The following is a 20,177-nucleotide window of genomic DNA, read 5'->3' on the forward strand; positions in this document are numbered from 1 at the left end:
ATTTATATTTAATTTTTTATTTTTTGTAATTCATTTAAATTTTATTTTAAAAATTATAAAATATATTTTTTAAAATATTTGAAGCGGTGGGTAAACGAATATAATTTTTTTTGTGGATCGATTTATGGATAGGCATTACTTGTGCTTGACCATACCTATCCCGTTATAAGACAGTGAAAAGAGGAAACATAAAAATTTTGGGAATCAAAATTAATAATATAATTTTAAAAGATTAAGAAAACTTAAAGTTATATCATTAATTAATAAGGATTTTAAAACATCATTCATTTATTTCTTAACCTTTGATTTGTGCAACAAATTTCACGATTTTCAAGATATTCAAATACATTCAATTTGAATTTATCTAATTTCAAACGATTTCATTTTTTAAATGTTTTATTTGGATAAGTCAATTCAAATTTAATGAATATTATTATTTTTATAAAGTTTTTGAATTACCACAAAATACAAGTTATTTAAATATCAAATATGGTTAAAGTTTAAAAAATATCAAAATTGATTATCTAGTTGATATTAAATTATGTTATTTTTCAGTCCATATTTTTCAATTGATATTTGTAAAACTTTTTATTTATTTATGTAACTGATATTGTTTTCCGCTTATGCCAAGCACAATTATTTAGGCTGATTTTTATCCAGACTATTTTTACGATGTTGATAGTTTGAAGGTTTTTTGTCGATTTTTTTGTTATCAATGTCGACCCAAATTTCTTTTCAATTAACATCGGTAAAAAAATATCGTAATTAATGTTGGTTGAAGTTTTCGAGTTAACAATGGGAAAAAGTTAACAAAATTATTGATAAAACACGATATATCTGATGAAAAAAAAAATCACTGCAAATGTTGACAAAAGGATAATCTCCCTATCATTGACTTTGAAAACTAATTAATAATGAGTAAGAAACAATTGTGATATACAAAAAGTTATTTTAACATCTTAAATCACAAAATAATATTTATTAATATCAATGATACAAGTTACAACTTGGCATGATCATATGACAGTCAGTGTCATGATCTTAACGAAGTTGATGATATCCAAAATTAAAATCGAGTTGAGAGAAAAATACAAAAATAAAAGATAATATAAAAAATTTCAAATTCTAACTTTTTAGGTGAAATTTCAAATGATATAATTTTAAGCAATCCTGTCCCAAATAAAAGATAAAGCCAATTAAATAAAACGTCACATACATAATATCTTGAGGGTACGAAGATTTGGAATATGAAGCACACCATACCCCAACATAACCAACATAACCATAAAACATAAAGGATACCCCACACAGCCTAGAGTAAAGTACGCTAGTGAGCTAACAGTACGAGTCTAGTACAGATAAGAAAATATAGCAAATAAGGTCTTCAGTGATGGCCCTAAATTGGGCCCGATGCTCGTCCGGTCCATCAAGCTGTATCACTCCTAGCATCATTACCACTGCCAGATGCTCTATTATCTGCTCACATCAACAAAATTGATGATCATCGCAATTAAGAGACGAGCCACATACAAGACAACCAAACAAGTAAACAGGGTAAGTTAGTGCAAAGAAATCCTATATCATGCGAGTCAACATACAATCTCAGAGTCAAACATGAATAACCGACATTCACACACAGATCACCGAAACCATCTAAGATCCCCCCAAGACTTGACTATCCGGATACTCAGAATGAGGCACCACCACGTGGTAGTGGAATTATGTCCTGGAAACGAGGCGTCACCGCGAGGCCTTCGCGGAATTATACCCTTATGGGAGGCACCACCACATGGCCTTCATGGAATTACGCCCTGGCCTTGAGGCACCACCACGACCTCCCGTGGAATTACGTCCTTCTGTCAAGGCACCACCAGGAACTCCCCTTAAGAGGGCCCATGGAATTACATCCAACCGATGAGGCGCCACCAAGATCTCTCACTACAAGAGACATGGAATTATGCTCTACCCATACTTTGTACATGTTCCTCCCACAAATCAATAATTTCCCATAACATAAATATCATGTGTAACCCACAATTCATACCAGTCATGCTTTTCAATTCACACTCAATCAAATATCATGCAATTCCATTTCAAGAGTAACATATTAATCATGCTATCATCACGCAATCCTTCTAGTAAAGTATTTGGGGCAGATAACCAAGTCACACATCGGTGAACCACTCAATAATAACATCAAACACTGCCCTCTGTCTCGCTCAAGCTAACAGGGCTCACTTAGGCGAGTGGAACCCTCTCGCTCAGGCGAACCCCATCTCGCCTAGGCGAGGGCGCGACAAGGGGCCAGAGGGCTCTGCGAGGTCTCGCTCAAGCGAGTCCCTTCTCACCTAGGCGAGAGCACCCCTCGCTCAAAAAGAACACAAGTCGCCTAGGCAACAATTCAAGAGGAAAAGTCCTGGGCGAGCCTCTGATAGTCTCGCTTAGGTGAGACTAGCTCGCTTGGGCGAGACTAGCTCGCTTGGGCGAGAACACCAGCACCCGCCACTGTTTTTGCGTACAACAGCCAAAATCACAACCCAAGACATGCTTAAATCAATCCCAATCGGGCACAACGACCACCAACCAATACAATCATGAAATAATCGACAAAACATCAGAAAAACACCAACAATCGAGGGTCCTAGCTTCCCTTACTTGGAAAACAAGCTAGCAGGACACTCCGACACGAATATAGTGCACACAGTGGTCCTAAGGATGGCCAAGGAGCTGAAATGAACGGTAAAAGTAGGAATAAGGACAGATTATTATCAAACCCTAACGACAAACAGTGGTCCTAGGCCCATAACAAGGGAAACATGAGTTGAGAAATACTTACGAGGAGCAAGAGTTGGGTTTGAGTTGGCTCGAAGAAGGTTCAGAGTGAACCCTAGCGGAGCGTTCTGTACGAGAGGCGCAAGGTGACGGCTGATACTTCTGCAAGAGTGAAAGTGCAGATTAGGGCAACTAGGAATGGTTTTTAACCTTTGAGCCAACCCTCAGGCCCAACAGACGCAAGGCAGCCCATAAAATGCTAGGGCAGGAAAAATTGGGCCTTACAAATCCAATTACTTTAATAAAATTCTAATTTTTTTTTCAAAATTTCTTAACAAAACAATATATTTTCCACAAACATTTCAAAATTTCAAAAATTTTTACCCTATTAAAATTATCTATGAAAACATAATACAAGACTTGATCACTTTGGTAAAATAACTCAAGTTAAAACCAAAATTCTAGTATCGAATGAAAGTTGGATAAAGGTTATTGTGGAGAAGGCTCACGATAGAGGAGAAGTTTGTTAGAAATTTTAAGTGAGTTAAAAAAAGTCTTATATAAGTTTAGAAAAAAGGTAAAATGAATAATATATATAATGACTCATAAATCTTAAAAGTTTGGATTAAAAATGATATTCTGAACTTTTATTTGAATTTGTTTACAATTTATCTATCTTAAATATATAAAATAATTTATAAATCTATTGTCTTGAATATCAAATGAATTTATTAGCTAACATAATTCATTTGAAGTCAAATTCTTTTAGTGGTACAAGTCAGATTTTTTTAATGGTACGAAGTTTATTAAGAAATTTATAATTCTTCTCATCATTGTTTTTTTATTGTGAAGAGAGACTAACTTAAATTAAAATCAATTATTATCTTTTATATATTAGTTAACTTATATTAAAAAAAATTGGGTGGCCAAAGTCCCTTTATAACACTCAGAAGCTCCGTGACTGCTGATAAGGATGCAAAATACGTTGTGGATCACAATTTAATGTAAAAAAATTAATATATATATATATATATATATATATATATATATATATATATATATATATATTAACGATTCAATTAACGTCATTTATTTTTAAAGATTTGCTTTATGATTCTTTAACTTTTCTCGACTATGCTTAAACAAAAAACTTTACACGTTACGTAACAATTATTCGATAAGATATTTTTTTATTCGCAAAGTTGTTTCATTTATTAGTTTTCCCCGACTTCATAGTTCACAAGAGATTTGGAACTTTAGAAATACCAAAATAGAGAAAATACAAATTTTTATGCCTTTCAAGAATAAAAGAATATATGTTCACCCAAAACAATATTGTCTTCTTTTTAAAACAAGAGGAATATTAATTTTTTCTATCTTTTTTATTTAGAAAGAAGTGACTTGAAAGAATATATTTCACTTTTTATTTGATACCATTGTTTTCCCAATAAAAAACACCAAAACAAAGTTTCATAATATGAAAATCCAAACTTCTTCAAATTAGTTAAGATTTTCAAATTACTTCACTCCATTGTCGTGAATCAAACATTAGAATGTGGCAAAGTTACAAAAAGTAAATGATTTCTTTCCTTTTTTTTTTTATTCTTTGTATCCCATTTCATTTTCAGCATGCACTATAACTTTTTTCTTTATTATTACAAATTTGGTCTTTTCCACACTCCCAAAGTAACTTCCACTTTGGTTCCTCACATCATCACAATTATTGTTATAAGCCAAAGAAAAAAAGAGAAAAAGATAATAAAGAAGGGTATTGGAGTGTCCCATTATTCTGCTTTCCACAAAGCATAGCATATCCAAATTCCAAACCAAATCAAATTCATTTTCGTGCCATGGAAGTTAATGCAATCCAACTACACTTTAGTATTTAATAATAAAACCTTAAATCTACTTTTTAGTCACTATAGCAAATTCTAATCTTTATAAAAATTTAATTGTAGATTTCACCTTCTATTTTTTTTTAATATTAAGAAAATTTTAATCAATTTCTGACATCACCAAGAAATTAATGTCTAAATTATTCTCTAATTTTATATTAGAGACCAATTTAAAATCAATAATAATAAGTAGTTAAAATTTTGATAGTTAATATTAAAAACCAATTTAAACTTTAATTCACAAACCAATTATAATTTTTTGTTCATAATATAAACTACTTTTGATACCATTAATTTTTAGTTTGAAAAATGGCATTTAACTTGTCAATGTGGTGACTAGTTATTTTGGTCTATATAATTTTCTTGTAGTGCATTGTGAACACAATCCTAATGATGATACTTAAATTAATTATTATACTTCATGTATAATTAATTCTATAATTAACTAAAAATTAACTTCCTAATTTAGATTTAACACATGGATCATCCTTACATGTGGGGGAGACAAATATCAATAGTTACTTCACATGCACTTGCAACTTAACGTATATATGAGTGGCATGTTGAACACTTCATGTGCTTATTTATCTACCTTTGAAGTCCAAGCTTGCCTTTTAGGATGTATAGAATATTCTTTTATTCCTTTAAAATATAATAAAACTCTAAAAGACTTACATTTTTTTCTCTATATTTCTTCCTCAATTTCTTTAACAAAAATGATCAAATGACTACATTTTTTGACCACTTCTCTTACCACCTTAGTTGTTCTGACACATTCTATTTTTTATATTTTTAATTAAAAGTTGAACTCATTATGTGCAAGCTGCAGTTTGTCATTCGCACGTGAGTGAACCCACCCATATTTGCTTTGCACCCATTGTGAAACAGAACCCTTTCTCCAAACCCCTTTTCTCCTTTCAATTTTCAAAATTTGTCAAACCCTGAACCTTGAACTTAGGAACCCCACCCCCATTTGATGTGCACCCACGAAACATAACCCTCTCCCCCATTGTGAAAAATCCACAAACCCCTTTCTCATTTCCCCTCCACTCTGTTATCTCTTTGAATCCCACAACAATCGTTAAGCCCTCGCATCCAGGGGGAACCCCCACCAACAAGAAGGGTGAAAGGCACTAAAGAACCCCACTACAATCAAGAAGCAAACGCGAATGCCACCCAACAATCCCTTTCAAGTGTGCCATTTTGGAACCCTGCATTTTTCTTCCTTCGTTCTCAATCGTTCCTTTTAATGTTCTTCCTATCGTCACTTCATTTCATGATGTGCATGGATGTTTAGTAGTGCTTGGTCGCCCTGGTTTTTCTCTCATCGATGAAAAATGTTCAATGTTTCTCCTTGTTCGATAAGTTTTTCTCCACGCAATCAGTTTTTATTTGTGTCCCATTATATTGTGCAATTGTTTATTGGTTTTGGAAAGGACATTCCAATTTGACCCCTCCATTTAGTGATTGCAAAGAAGTTGGTGATTGTGGGGATTTTAGAAGTTCTTGAGTTTGATTTTTGTAGTCTTAAGTATTTTCATTGTTTCTAGTTCTGGTGTTCGTTGTTTTGATACCAATAATAGTGTCTATCATACAGTACAATAGTTTTCACTCCACATTTAATAGTGTCATACACTTACCGTATGGTCCATGGCTAGTTTTCAAATAACTTCATCTGTTTCAATTTTTTGCACTATACATTTTGATTTTGTTAAGTATAAGTATGCCACCACTTTTTCTTTTTATTCCACAATAACAAAATTTAATTTTCTTCATGATTGATCCAACATATTTGAATTATCCTTACAACATTTGAGTGTAAACCACATACTCTATGTATTGGATTGGAGTAATATTGTATGAGTTATATATATATATATATATATATATATATTTTTTTTTTTTTCATTTGACCATCCTAATTATATTTTATGAATTAAAAATGTTGAAAAGGCTTAAAAAGGAAGATTTGGAAGAAGTTGTTGAATGGTGCAAAATATATCCAACCTATAGTAGGATTATTTAAAAGATGTCGACAAAATTCATGAATGCAATTACAAGACCTATGTACACAGAAATTTAACTGTCAAAAAGTAGAACCTGTCATTAGCAATTACAAAACATAACATCAAATACTATAACATTGACTTCAAATTCAAAAGTAGTTCTGAAAGAACAATTTCATAAATAAGAAGGTCATAACTTAGGGGAATAATAGAACGTTTAAACTTCCATGAAAAATGAAAACAATTCAAATTATTCCACACGTCATGACACTTTCCAACTATTTCATCAACCTCCTCATCCCATAACACGAAAATTAAGTTCGAATAGAACGACTTTTGTAAAGTTTGTGTGGTTGATGCTTCATTTGTGCATACATATTGCTTTCCTTCAATTGGACATCGTTTTCATTACTTTTATGACCTTGATGATCTTCATCAATAGAATTGGCACCCAAATCAAAACTATTACGATGTGTGTAAGCAGGAGAACCATTTTCTTCATAAGATGGAAAATATCCCTTAGGCAGTTGTTTCCTCCTCTCCTTCATCTTTACTTTTAGATTCTGAATTTGTTGTTTAAGTTCCTTAATAACCGCTTCTTGTTGTAAAATTTCATGCATAAGCTTTTCCTTCTCTTCTAAAAAATCCCCTCCTTTATCCATCCTTTGAACTTTCCAAAACCCACACCTATATTCAAGAAAAACTTCTTGAACAACAACATGTTTATGCAAAACCTGCCATTATTACCAACATCAACCAACAACTTCAATTAATGCATTGAACAAATTCATGCACTAATAAACACCATAAAATTATAAATTGTAAACAAAGACATAACTAACCGTTTTCTTCTTCAAACTACTACTAACTACAGAATCCCCTACTTTAACATCCATCCAATGCAATATTCGTGGGAATCGAGTGGTCGGAGTTCCTCCCTTTCTCTTCCAAATCAACAAATGCTCAAAAGCTCATAACTGCAATTTTTTTAACAGACTTAATTAATAATTTAGGATCATATTTTATAAAACAACAAATTTAGGATTAATTTATTATACATGTAATAAATAAACATAACCATCAACATGAAAATATTTCGCATTTCTTTCGTCTCTCAACAACAATGAAGCAGTACATAGACTCCCAACCAAGTACTTATACACAAGTAGAGATGTCAAAATGGGTTTCAACCCGTGAGCCAACCCGACTCACCACGGGTTCGAGCCGGGTTGGGTTGAGAAAAATTTAACTTTTTCAAAAGTGGGTTGAACTCAACCCGGCTCACTTAACCCACGGGTTAAACGGGTTCGAGCCGGGTTGAAGGTGGGTTGGCTCACTTAACCCACCAACATTTTTTTACAATTTTTTTAAAATTTTAAAATTTTTTTTAATTTTTTTTTAATTTTTTTAATAATTATTTACTACTCCTATTATATTTTTTCACAATTTCATATTTTTAAATGCTAGAATGTTGCTTAATTATATTTGAATAGTTTGAATGTTTAATTAATTTGATTGTCGAGTTATATATGTTGATACTTTAATCTTTAATTATAATCTTTATACTAAATTACTCAAGTAACGGTCTTATAAACATTTTTTTCTAAATTAGCATGAAAAAAATTGTATATTTTTTTAATTTATATTTTGTTGAATAGCATGACAGAAAATTTGTAATATTAGCCATTCTTTCTTAAACTATATGGATACTTTCTTGAAAATAATTCTTCATATATTGGTGGTGAGCATGATCAAAATATTGGTTCTTGATTTTGCTATGATTGTTATCTCATGGGTTACTTAAAAATTTATTTAAATATTTGAATACTAAAATATAAATAAATAAATAATTTTTTTAGGTGGGTTGGTGAGCCAATCCACTTAACCCACCAACCCGTGGTGGGTTGAGCCGGGTTACAAAATTTCTGGCTCACCATAAAGTGAGCCGGGTTGGGTTCACTCATTTTCAACCCGGCTCGTGGTGAGCCAACCCGTGTGAGCCGGGTTGGCTCACTTTGACATGTCTATACACAAGACTACCCCAATTATATTTTCCAAGACTTCCAATGTCATCCACAATGTTGAACAATATTGGAAAAATTCTACCACTGTAACTTGACAATAGAAACTCACATATGCATATCAATACATACAATCTACAAATATCTAATACACTTAAATTTTCATGATGTTGCAATAAGAATTTATAAATAATTTTCACATCTACATTTTCGTCATCAAAGTGTTTCCTACACTTACTATGAACAACACCCTCATTCAAATCAATTTTAGGTCCAACCACCCTCAACCCTAAACCTAACCAGACATCTAATAAAGAAAATCTAACAATTTCTTTACTAAGGCGAAAACCACCTCTCCTTTCAACACACACATTAACTCACTCATTTAGAAGATTTCTACTTATCTTTATAGACTCTTTCAACTTGGGCATTTGGGCAAACAATGTTCTTTCTAGACAAATAACTTGTTCTAGTGTTAAGTTCTTATTCAAAGAACCAACATATTGCGTCTGACATGAATGTCTGAAATAAATTTGCATCCACCATACAAAACCACATAAAGTCATTCTTTAGTCAATATATTGAAGAAGCTTATAAAACCATTTCCAAAATCGTACCTTCCTCTTTGTTGTACAACATCGTCTTCACTAACATGACTCATCATTCCCAAATCAAATCTTCACTTCACCAAAAATAATATAAATCAAATATATCATGGTTACACACAGGGGATATATTCCAAATCAAATATCACATGTTTAAACACAGGGGATATAATCTAAATCAAATATCAAATGCTTACACATAGGGGGATATAATCTAAATCAAATATCACATGCTTACACACAGGGGATATATTACTCATGGAATGGTACAACTTCTCCAAGACACATAAACGCACATAGGTATTCAAATATAAAGCTTCAATCACCAAAATAGATAATTGAGGTAAACAATTAATACAACACTGGTATTGAAAAAATAGAATAAGAAAGACCACACCCAACTATATCTTCGCGATTAACCACAAATATACAATTTGTAGAAATGGTCTAGGAAACAGCTTAATTGACCCAAGGATCATGGTTTAGCTTCATAAAGTGATGAACATATTAGTAGCGCGAATGTTGAAACAGATCAAGACAAATAAACATGGAAAACCAAGAAAAAAAACACCATATGGTAGCTCAATTCCTTGGTAGATTGTATGTTCAACAACAACCATCACGTCACAAAAATCACAAAATGAACAAACACCAATAGAACCACAAGCAATCAAAATGCATAAAACCACAAAAATCACAACCAATCGAACTTATTAAAACCATTAAATCAACACAATCACCAATTTCTTAAAACCATTAAATCAACCCAAGAAGGACAACATTACAATGGGTGAATAAATAAACCCTAAGTGAAAATGGAGAAAAAGTTACCCTTTTGCGTTTGCTTCTTTATAGGATGGTTCTTCAGTGGCTTTTGCAATTCTTACAAGTGCGATTCTTTGGTATTCGCGATTGATGTGGGGTTCGTCGAGAGAATGAAGTGGAGGGCAAAGGAGAAAGGGGTTTATGGATTTCTCATAGTGGAGGGGAAAATGATCTATTTCGTGGGTGCTTCGCAAATGGAGTTCGGGTTCCTAAATTCAAGGTTCAAGGTTTCTCAAATTCTCAAAATTGAAAGGAGAAAGGGGTTTTTGGATTTTTCACAGTGGAAGGGAAAGGGTTATGTTTTGTGAGTGCACAACAAATAGGAATGTGGGGTTCCTAAATTCAAGGTTCAGGGTTCAGGGTTTAGGGTTTAGGGTTTAGGTTTGACAAATTTTGAAAATTGAAAGGAGAAAAAAGGGTTTAGGGAAAGGGTTTTGTTTCATAGTGGGTGCAAAGCAAATGGGGCTGGGTTCACTAACGCACGAGTGAAAAACTTCAGCTTGCACATAATGAGTTCATCTTTTAATTAAATTAGAAAAAAATAAAATAAAATGTGTGGGGACAACTAAGGTGGTAAGAGAAGTGGTCAAAATATGTAGTCATTTGATATTTTTCTTTCTTTAAGTTTCTCTCTTGTAATCTTTCTTTGGAATTCTTCTTTATTTCTTCATCTTGTTCTTTTATTGTCATGCTTATTATTTGTATTTTTAATTCTTCTTATAGTTCATTTTCTCCTTCTTCATTACATTCATATTCAATTCTGATAAAATCTCTGGCTTAGCCTTATTCTACTATACAAGCAATTGTTCTAACATATACCACTTATGAAGCTATTTTTATCATAAGGGAGGATTTCTTCAATACTTTTTATATTGTTGTACTCTTTAACTTGTCCTCTAAGAAGTATTCTTCAAACTTTTCTTTATTTGAAAAATCCTCTTTTAGGTTTAGATCATTTCCCCTTTATTGAAAGAAACATGTCCTTGAATTTAGTTATTCTTCATCTCCAAAAATTTCTTCTTTGTGTTAGGTATTGAAGTCCACTGGATGCTTTTTCTCCCTTGATGGTTTTGTACTTAAGATGGTATTAAAATAATTCTTTGAAATACTTTTTTCTGGTACACGAAGAAAAAGAAGAAAACAAACATAATTCATGTTGTGGAAAAGCTTAATCAAACTCACTATAGAAGCATCTACGACGTAAATGATAATATGAAAACAAAGAACCCACCAATGTAAATGGTAGAAGATAAAGTAAGGAAAACAAGAAAGGATCACACACAAAAAAGCAATAATTTAATTTAAGTATTGACAAACTTCAATTTGTGTCCACATCAGAATTCACTGTGAATAAAGGTTATAACTTGAAGTTTAAGTCTTGGTGAAATCTTGATTTTGTTTATCTAATGAACAACAACTCTTTAGATGACAATAATCGTCATTATAGATGGTTATGTCAATAATATTGATGGCAATGTTAATATAATGTTAATTTTAATAATATATATATATATATATATATATATATATATATATATATATGAGATTCTTTCTATGTTTATTTTCTAATTTTATCCTTTAAATAAAATATTTTTAAATTAAAATAATTATTTTACCAATTTTAATATATTTAATGATCATTTATTTATATTTTAACCATTTTTTTTGTATTTGACCACTTTTTAAACTTAACTATTTTTTAATTAAAAATTACCAAAAATTTTAAAAAAGTATTTACAATAAAATTATAAAATTTATTTCTATTTAATTTTATAATTATAATAATAACAAGAATAACAGTTTATTATCATTAACAATAATAATAGTAATAATAATACTAATAATAATAACAACAATTTGTAATAATAATAATAATATTAGCAATAATTATTATTATTATTATAATATTATAAATAATAAAAATAATAATAATTTTAAAAAATACTATTATAATAATAATAATAACGCTAATGTAATGTTGGTAGTAATAATAAAAATAATAATTATACTACTATTATTACTAATAATAATAATCAATAATAATAATTATTATTATAAAAATAGTATTAATACTAATACTATTAATAATAATAATAATAATAACACTATTACTAATAATAATAATAGTTATAATATTAATAATAATAATACTTATTATAATATTAATAATAATACTAATAATAGTAATACTAATAATAATACTAATAATTGTGGAAGTCTAGCCTCACTTTGTAAAAGCTTTTAAAAACATGATGTTGTAATCAAACTATACGATAATCGCAGTAAGCAATTCAAATAACTCAAAACAACAATGAGTACATTTTTGACAAAATAACTAAAAATAACAATGAAGATGTTTTCCACAAACAACTTAAAACAACAATGATAATGACAATGACCATATCAAAGTTCACTCATACAATTCAAAAGTAAACTATCCAACAAAAGGGTGTCCTAATATCAATTGTCATGGCACCCAACCTCCATATACAATCATTCTTCCTTCAACCGTTTCTCTAAACCATTCTCATATAGCTAGGGTTGGGCAAAAATAACTGTATTGTACTAAACTTACGTTAACTATACTATTTTAAACTAAAAAAACTAAATTATTAATAGTAAAATTAAATTGTACTATTGTTTAAGTTAAAGTTTAAAAATATGTACTGCAAACAGTTAACTGTTTAGAGCAGTACACTGAACTGTTTTCATTTATCTTGAATCCAATTCAGTCTCTTAAATCACGTTCGCTCCGCAAGCTCCATCGATATTCAATCACCACCGAGATTCAACCACCACCAAAGTTTCTTGTCTCTGTTGTCTCGCCGTCGTCGAAGGTCGCCGTCGAAGGTCGCCGTCGAAGGTTGCGTCGTCTTTCTTGAGGTATCTCTTGTTGCTTTTCATCTCTTTATAGCTTTAGGTTTTCATTTCACTTCTCTTTTTTCTCCAATTCGACTTTTCCCTTCAATCATTCTGTATAATTAATTTATTTGACCCATCAGTGAACAAATTCGATTTTTTGCTTCTAGTTTCAGGTCAGGGAAGTGGCAGGAGGTGGACACTGGAGAAAGATTTGTCACAACTGAAGGAGCATGGCAAGGGCTCTTTTGATGACCACGAGGTAATTAATTAGGATTGTAGGGAAGAACCCTTTCTTGTGTCATGATCATTGGCCTGTGAAGTCACTTCAAAAGGGTAAGTTTTGGTTTCTTTACACATTGTGTTTATAGGTTGGGTGGTTGATTAATTGTATCCTTTGGATTAGATTTGTGCATGAATTATGATTACAAGAAAACTCATTTTGTTGTGTGGATGATGAAGGATTATGGGATGAAAGAGTCTTGGTTTAAGCTGGTAAGCATTTCTTATCTGCCAAATCCTAAAGATTTTTCATACTCAGGGCCTTATTACGTTTCAGAGAATGGTGAAGTGTTGTTGATGTTTGAGTTTGACTTGATCCTCTATGATCCAAGAGATAACTCTTTTAAGTACCCTAGGATTGAGAGTGAGAAGGGCTGGTTTGATGCAGAGGTCTATGTTGAAACTCTAGTTTCGCCAATGAAGCATTAAAGTGGATGTGCCAGGCAAAGCAAGCTTGAGGAAAAATAAAATGTGTAAATTATTTTAAGTCCAAGTGATCTTATCTTAGTAAATATTTTTGGCATTATATGTGTAATATGTATATGCCGAATTAAGAAGTCCAGCATTGTATAAATGTCCTTAATATTTGAAGCTAAGTGTTTGTTACTTGTGTTGTGTCGGTCACCATGTATCCATCACTGATGGAAAATCCTACTTCACTTATTTGTTAGTAAATGGAAAATGGTATATGCTTTCTTGTTTATGGTGAGAAGAATATATTTAACTCTCATCTTAAATCCTGTGGCATTTCATAAGATAGAATCTGAGACTTTTCTTAAGCTAGAGAAAGGACAAGTAACAAAGTTATTTGGAGAAAAAGAAACATTCTGTTGGTAAAGTGTAAAAAACAAAAAAAAAGGAAAACGGTTATATAACAAAACCCATTCCCTTACCTATGTAGCAAAGCACAATACCCAACTTTGGCCATAGGCAAAAAGTATATAGAGTGGAAAAAGCATAAAGGCTAAAGAACCGGATTCTCTAGCACAACACTTGACGCAGATTTGTGGCCTGAAGCCTACTGGAGAATGCTTTTAAGTGAAATACACAACAAGATGAGTTCTTGAAACATGTTGGATTAGGGAATTTTTTGTATAAATTTTGCTAGTTTTGGACAAGTTGTACCTGCAACTGAAGACGTAATCACTGATACCACATCACCACTAGCACAAAAAGCTTTTCCATTACCCTATATAGTTAAAACCGGGAAAGAAAGAACGGTTAATAATGATATTGGAAACTCATCATATACATAAACTACTATATTGTAGATATTTAACTAAATAGGTTGTTCATTTCAGAAAAGAAAAAAAAATGTCACAAGCTCAATAGTATAATAATAAAGAACTTCATATGATCAAATTCATTATTAAACTATTCTTTTCATCTTTATATAGTTATCTCTATTTTAAGATTGTAATTTTAATTTCTGCACAACCTTTCTTTGCAGTTTATCACTGTCCAAAGAGTTTGTATAGCAGTATTATATTATCAGAAAGTCTTATCTTGTTGTATCATAAGGAACAAAACTTATGTGTTTAGAGATTAAAAGATATGAGGAAGACAGTACTAATTATAAGAATTGAACAAAACAAATTATCATCAACCATTGTTTGATTGGTTACCTTCTTAATTTCTTCTTTTATGAATACTATAACTTTATTTAATGTGATTGTGCATTTTTAGTTATTGTGCTGTTGTTATTTATGTACTATTTTGATTGATTGTAATTAATCTCTTTAGTTATAGGTAGCAATATTTTCGTGGCGTTGTTGTTTTAAAGCCAGATATTGGCTCTGAATAATTTGATTAATGATTCTCTTTAGTTGTACATATTTATAATTTAACATGAAAAGTAGCCAATGGTCTCTTGGAACATTTCTTTTTTTTACTGATATAAATATGTAATCAGGTTGGAGAAGATGAATTCAGGTTGGAGAACAAAACTGTCAAGTTTATAAGCTGCAATCTTGGATCAGATGGATTTTACATTGCCAGAAACTGTCGAAACTCTCACACCAACTACTTCTGAGATTGATCCTTTACCTCCTTGTATGGCTACATCATCAACTGAGCATAGTAAAGGTCGGTCAGATGTGTGAGGGCATTTTATCAAACAAGATCCTTATTCTGAGAAGAAGGCTAAATGCAATTACTGTGGTGATTTGATTAAATATTTGGCTGGAACAAGTGGAATGAGGAATCATTTGATAAGATGCAAGGAAAATCCTAATAGAGAAGCATTCAAAAGGAAAAAATTGTCATCATCAACTACAGAAGGGGCTAGTGTTGGCCCTTCACCAATAATTTCTAAGTTTGACCAAAATGCATCTCGAATGAAGTTGGTGAAGATGTTTGTGAAGTCCGAGCTTCCTTTTCGATTTGTGAAAGATGAAGACTTCCGTGACTTTGTACGATCCTTGCAGCCACGGTTTGAGGTCTCATCCCGCACTACATTGAGGCGTGAAATGTGGGAACTCTATGAAGAGGAAAAAGCAAAGTTAAATTTTTTTCTATCAAAGCAGTGTGGGAGGGTTTGCTTAACTACAGACACATGGACTTCAATCCAAAACCTAAACTACATGAGTTTAACAGCTCACTTTATTGATGAAGATTGGAAGCTTCATAAGAAAATTTTGAATTTTTCTCAAACAACAGGTCATTCAAGGGAGCTTATTGCTAAACATGTTGAGGTTTGTTTGAATAACTGGGAGTTGAAGCGAGTCTTTAGTGTCACTATGGATAATGCTACGGCAAATGATGTTGGGGTCCAATACCTCAAAAGAAGGATCTTATCATGGAATTGTCTTGTCTTAAAGGGAGAATATGTTCATATGTGTTGTTGCGCACATATATTAAGTTTGATTGTGAAGGATGGATTAAAAGAGATAAAAGATTCAAGTTCAAAAATTCGGAGTGCAGTTAAATATGTCAAATCTTCTCCAGCTCGATTTCCTAGATTCAAGGCCTGTGTTGAACAAGAGGGAATTTCTTATAGAGGTCTTGTTTGCCTTGATGTTGAAACCAGATGGAATTCAACTTATCTAATGTTAGAGGCAAGCTTGAAGTACAAAGATGCTTTTGTCTTGCTAGATATGCAAGATAAGAAATTTGGTGCTGAAATGGCCAAAAGTAGTGGTGTGCCACTAGAAAAGGATTAAGAATATGCGAGGTCTGTTCTACCATTCTTAAAGATGTTTTATGACTCTACCATGCGGATTTCTAGTTCTTCTTACGTCACTAGTCATATGTATATGAAGGAAATGTTTGGAATTGGTAAAAAGATTCGACAATATTCTGAGAGTAGTCATGTGAGCATAAAATTGATGGCAATGAGGATGAAGGGTAAGTATGACAAATATTGGGGAAATCCCAATGGAATTAATATCTTATTATTGATTGCTGTTGTGCTTTACCCAAGGAGTAAGTTGGATTTTGTTAATTACTTCATTGACTATATATTTGAACCTAGCATGGCCAGTGGATTGAAATCAAAATTATTGTCATCTTTAAAAACACTTTATGATCAATATCAAGGGGTTGAGGAGGGTTCTCAAAGTAGCCAACAAGAATCCCAACTAGATGATGAAGATGATGATCCTCATGGCATGAGCTTCTACCTAAGAGCTACAGGACGTAGATTTGATTATATATCAGAGCTTGATAAATATTTGAGAGAGGATCATGAACCTTATACAAAGTCAGTTGAGCTTGATGTTTTACATTGGTGGAAGGTCAACTCAACTAGATTTCATATCCTTGCAAACATGGCTCGAGAGGTGTTAGCCATTCCCATCTCTACCGTAGCATCAGAGTGTGCATTCAGTACATGAGGAAGGGTGGTTAATCCTTATCGTAGTTGCCTAACGCCTAAAATAGTGGAAGTACTTGTTTGCATACAAGATTGGTTAAGAGGAACACCTTTCTCTATACTTTTTAATGAGGATCCTAAAGAGCTTAATGAATTTGAGCAAGGTGAGTTTATATGAAAACTTTATATACTTTTTAATTGATACTTTATATGAAAGCCTAAAATATATATTTTTTTTTGTAGATATAACTTATCAAGACGAAGTGGGACCTTCAAGTGCAATTAATTTAGATGATTGAAGATGTATTAAGATGTATTAACATTTTGATGTTGTTTATGGAAGAACCTACTGGAGAACCTATGTATTAAGATGTATAAATATTTTGATTTTGGTGTATTGAAGTATGAGGCTTATTTCAAGTATTATTTCCTAAGCACTTTCAAATTATAAACTTTATATTATTATTGCGTATTACAATCATATGTAATTAGTGCAATTTGGTTCAAAATAATGTAATTCAGTTCAAAAACAGTGCAATTCAGTTCAAAAATAATGCAATTCAGTTTAAAATTAATGCAATTCGGTTCAAAAATAGTACAATTCGGTTCAAAAAATAGTGAAATTTATTCAAAATCAGTGCAATTCGATTCAAAAACGGTTCAAAGATAGTGTAGTTAAGTTAATAATTAGTGCAGTTCAATTCAAGAATAGTGCAGTTCAGTAAAAAATCATGCAGTTCAGTTAAAAAATAGTGCAGTTCATAAAACAGTTTAGTTTATAACAGTTCAGTACAATTCATATTATAGTGCAGTGCAATTCAGTGCAGTTTATTTTTCAGAAAAACAGTTCAGTTCGTCTGAACTGTTTTTTAGCTCAGTGCAGTTCATACGAACTGTTTTTTAGTTCAGTGCAGTTTTTGGTAGTTCAGTACATTACAATTATTTTTGCCCAGCTCTACATATAGCTTCTTCAATAGACTTAGACTTATATATATTAGGAAGCTTAAAAGTTGCAAGAAATGGAAAACTTATTAGTTCAAAACCAATCAACAATTTCTGAAACTGTTTTTTTGATAACAAGCTTTCACTTCCATATGCTTATAAAACAACAAAACCATGATTGAAACCCCTAGACAATCCATTTTTCCTCCGATGTAGAGTTTGGTGCTTAGGTAAAATAGGCCTTAAAAGCAAACTAGGCTTTTCATACACAATTTTAATATATTTTTCATATGGTCCATCAATTTCTCTACACCCTTTGAATCTAATTATAGCTGCCAAGCTTGTACCTTTGCCCCAACAATTGTATGAAAGAACATCGCTTCCAAACTCAAGTTTTCTTCTTGGCAATAACACCTAATTACTGCCTTAACAACTTGGAAATTCAAAAATTGAAGGTAAAATCATTAACCCATTTCTTCTTCCTCTCTCTTTTTTAAAAAAAAAAAAAAGCCAATGGAGACTCGATGAGAAAGCCAACATTGCATTCATATTGATATTAGAACTAAACAATACTACAATGTGATCAACCCTTCCCATCAATCTCAATCATGTATAGTGTTTGCGCCACAAAGACAAACATAATGGATTCAAAATCTTGGAGAAGCTTCTATACAATACAGATAAGGGCCTAGGAATGACGCATAAACTACTGCATGGCACACAATTTATAAGCTCTACAATGGGTAAACTGGATATTTTAAGTTGTCTAAAGGTCCAACCAGAAAGGGAGTTCGAAAATGAAAAAATTACCAAATAACGAGACCCATGTCAAATGAAGATGAATGGGTAAAACCATAAATTTGATATTGAAAATGACAAAAATGCCAGGAAAATGGACAACAGTCAAAATATTAAGCATGGGCATGTCGGTATTTTCCATAGTACTTTATTTTATTAGTTATATAATTGATAATTGATGTAGTTGATATGCCAAACTACCACAAAAATACTCTTTTAATTCACTTTTATATCATATTTCACCATATTTTCCTTTTACCCTATTTTGGTTTCACCATATGTTGATTTTACCCTAATTAATTCAAAATTAAAATGAATACAAAGCAAATGGGTCCATATAATTAAATATTTTATATGTAAGTCAAATAGTGACACCTTAAACACTAATCCGTTAACGATTTAAATGAAATTATGAAAAAAAAGGATGAAATTGAACATAATTAACGAAAATTGGGACTATATTGAAAAAAAAATACCACATTAAAAAACTGAATGAAAATCAAGAGCAAAGTAGCATTTAAACCTAAAATAAAACACTAACAAGATATTGATATATGCAAATATTTAATGTGTTCAAAATGTAAAAAGTAAAAAAAATTAAAACACGTGAATAAATATTTGAATTTAATAAAATCATAATTTGTTGATATCATAAAAAACCAATAAATATTTCATTTTGCATAGCCATAATTGTTAGATCTGAAAAAAAATAATGTTTAAGACTTAAAAAATTTAGATTTTCATATGAATCTATAATAAATAATAAATAATAAAAAATAGTTTGTAATAAAAAATAATAAATCACATTAAATAATAGTTAACAATTAACAATTAACAATTGATAATAATAAATATAAATAATAAATAAGTAATATAAATAAGAATACAAATAGTAAATAATATCAACGAGTTTTTTAAACGACTTCACAAGTCTAATCAAGAAAGTCTACTGGATAAATCCATTAGAAGAGATCACTAGACGAGTTTACTAGAAGAGTCTATAAGACAAGTTAGGCACACAAATTCAACAAATTAGGTCAACAAGCATGTTCATTAGACGGTTCTATCATATATTTAAAACAATTTTAAAATAAAATACATTTTATTTGAAAACATATATAAATAATAAAATATTATTAATTTTTTACAAAATAAAATACTTATATTATTAAAATAATAATTTTATTTTATTTTATTTTTAAAATCACGGTGCAAATGCTAGAAATAAAGCACTCATACTATATTAATATTTGAAAATATTTAATGTATTCCAAATTTTAAAAAAATAAAAGATTTGAAATATGTTAATAAATTTTTGGATTTAAATATCATATTTTTTTAATGTCATAAAAGCACAATAG

This window comes from Vigna unguiculata, chromosome 11 (assembly GCF_004118075.2).
Source record: "Vigna unguiculata cultivar IT97K-499-35 chromosome 11, ASM411807v1, whole genome shotgun sequence".
NCBI lineage: Eukaryota > Viridiplantae > Streptophyta > Magnoliopsida > Fabales > Fabaceae > Vigna > Vigna unguiculata.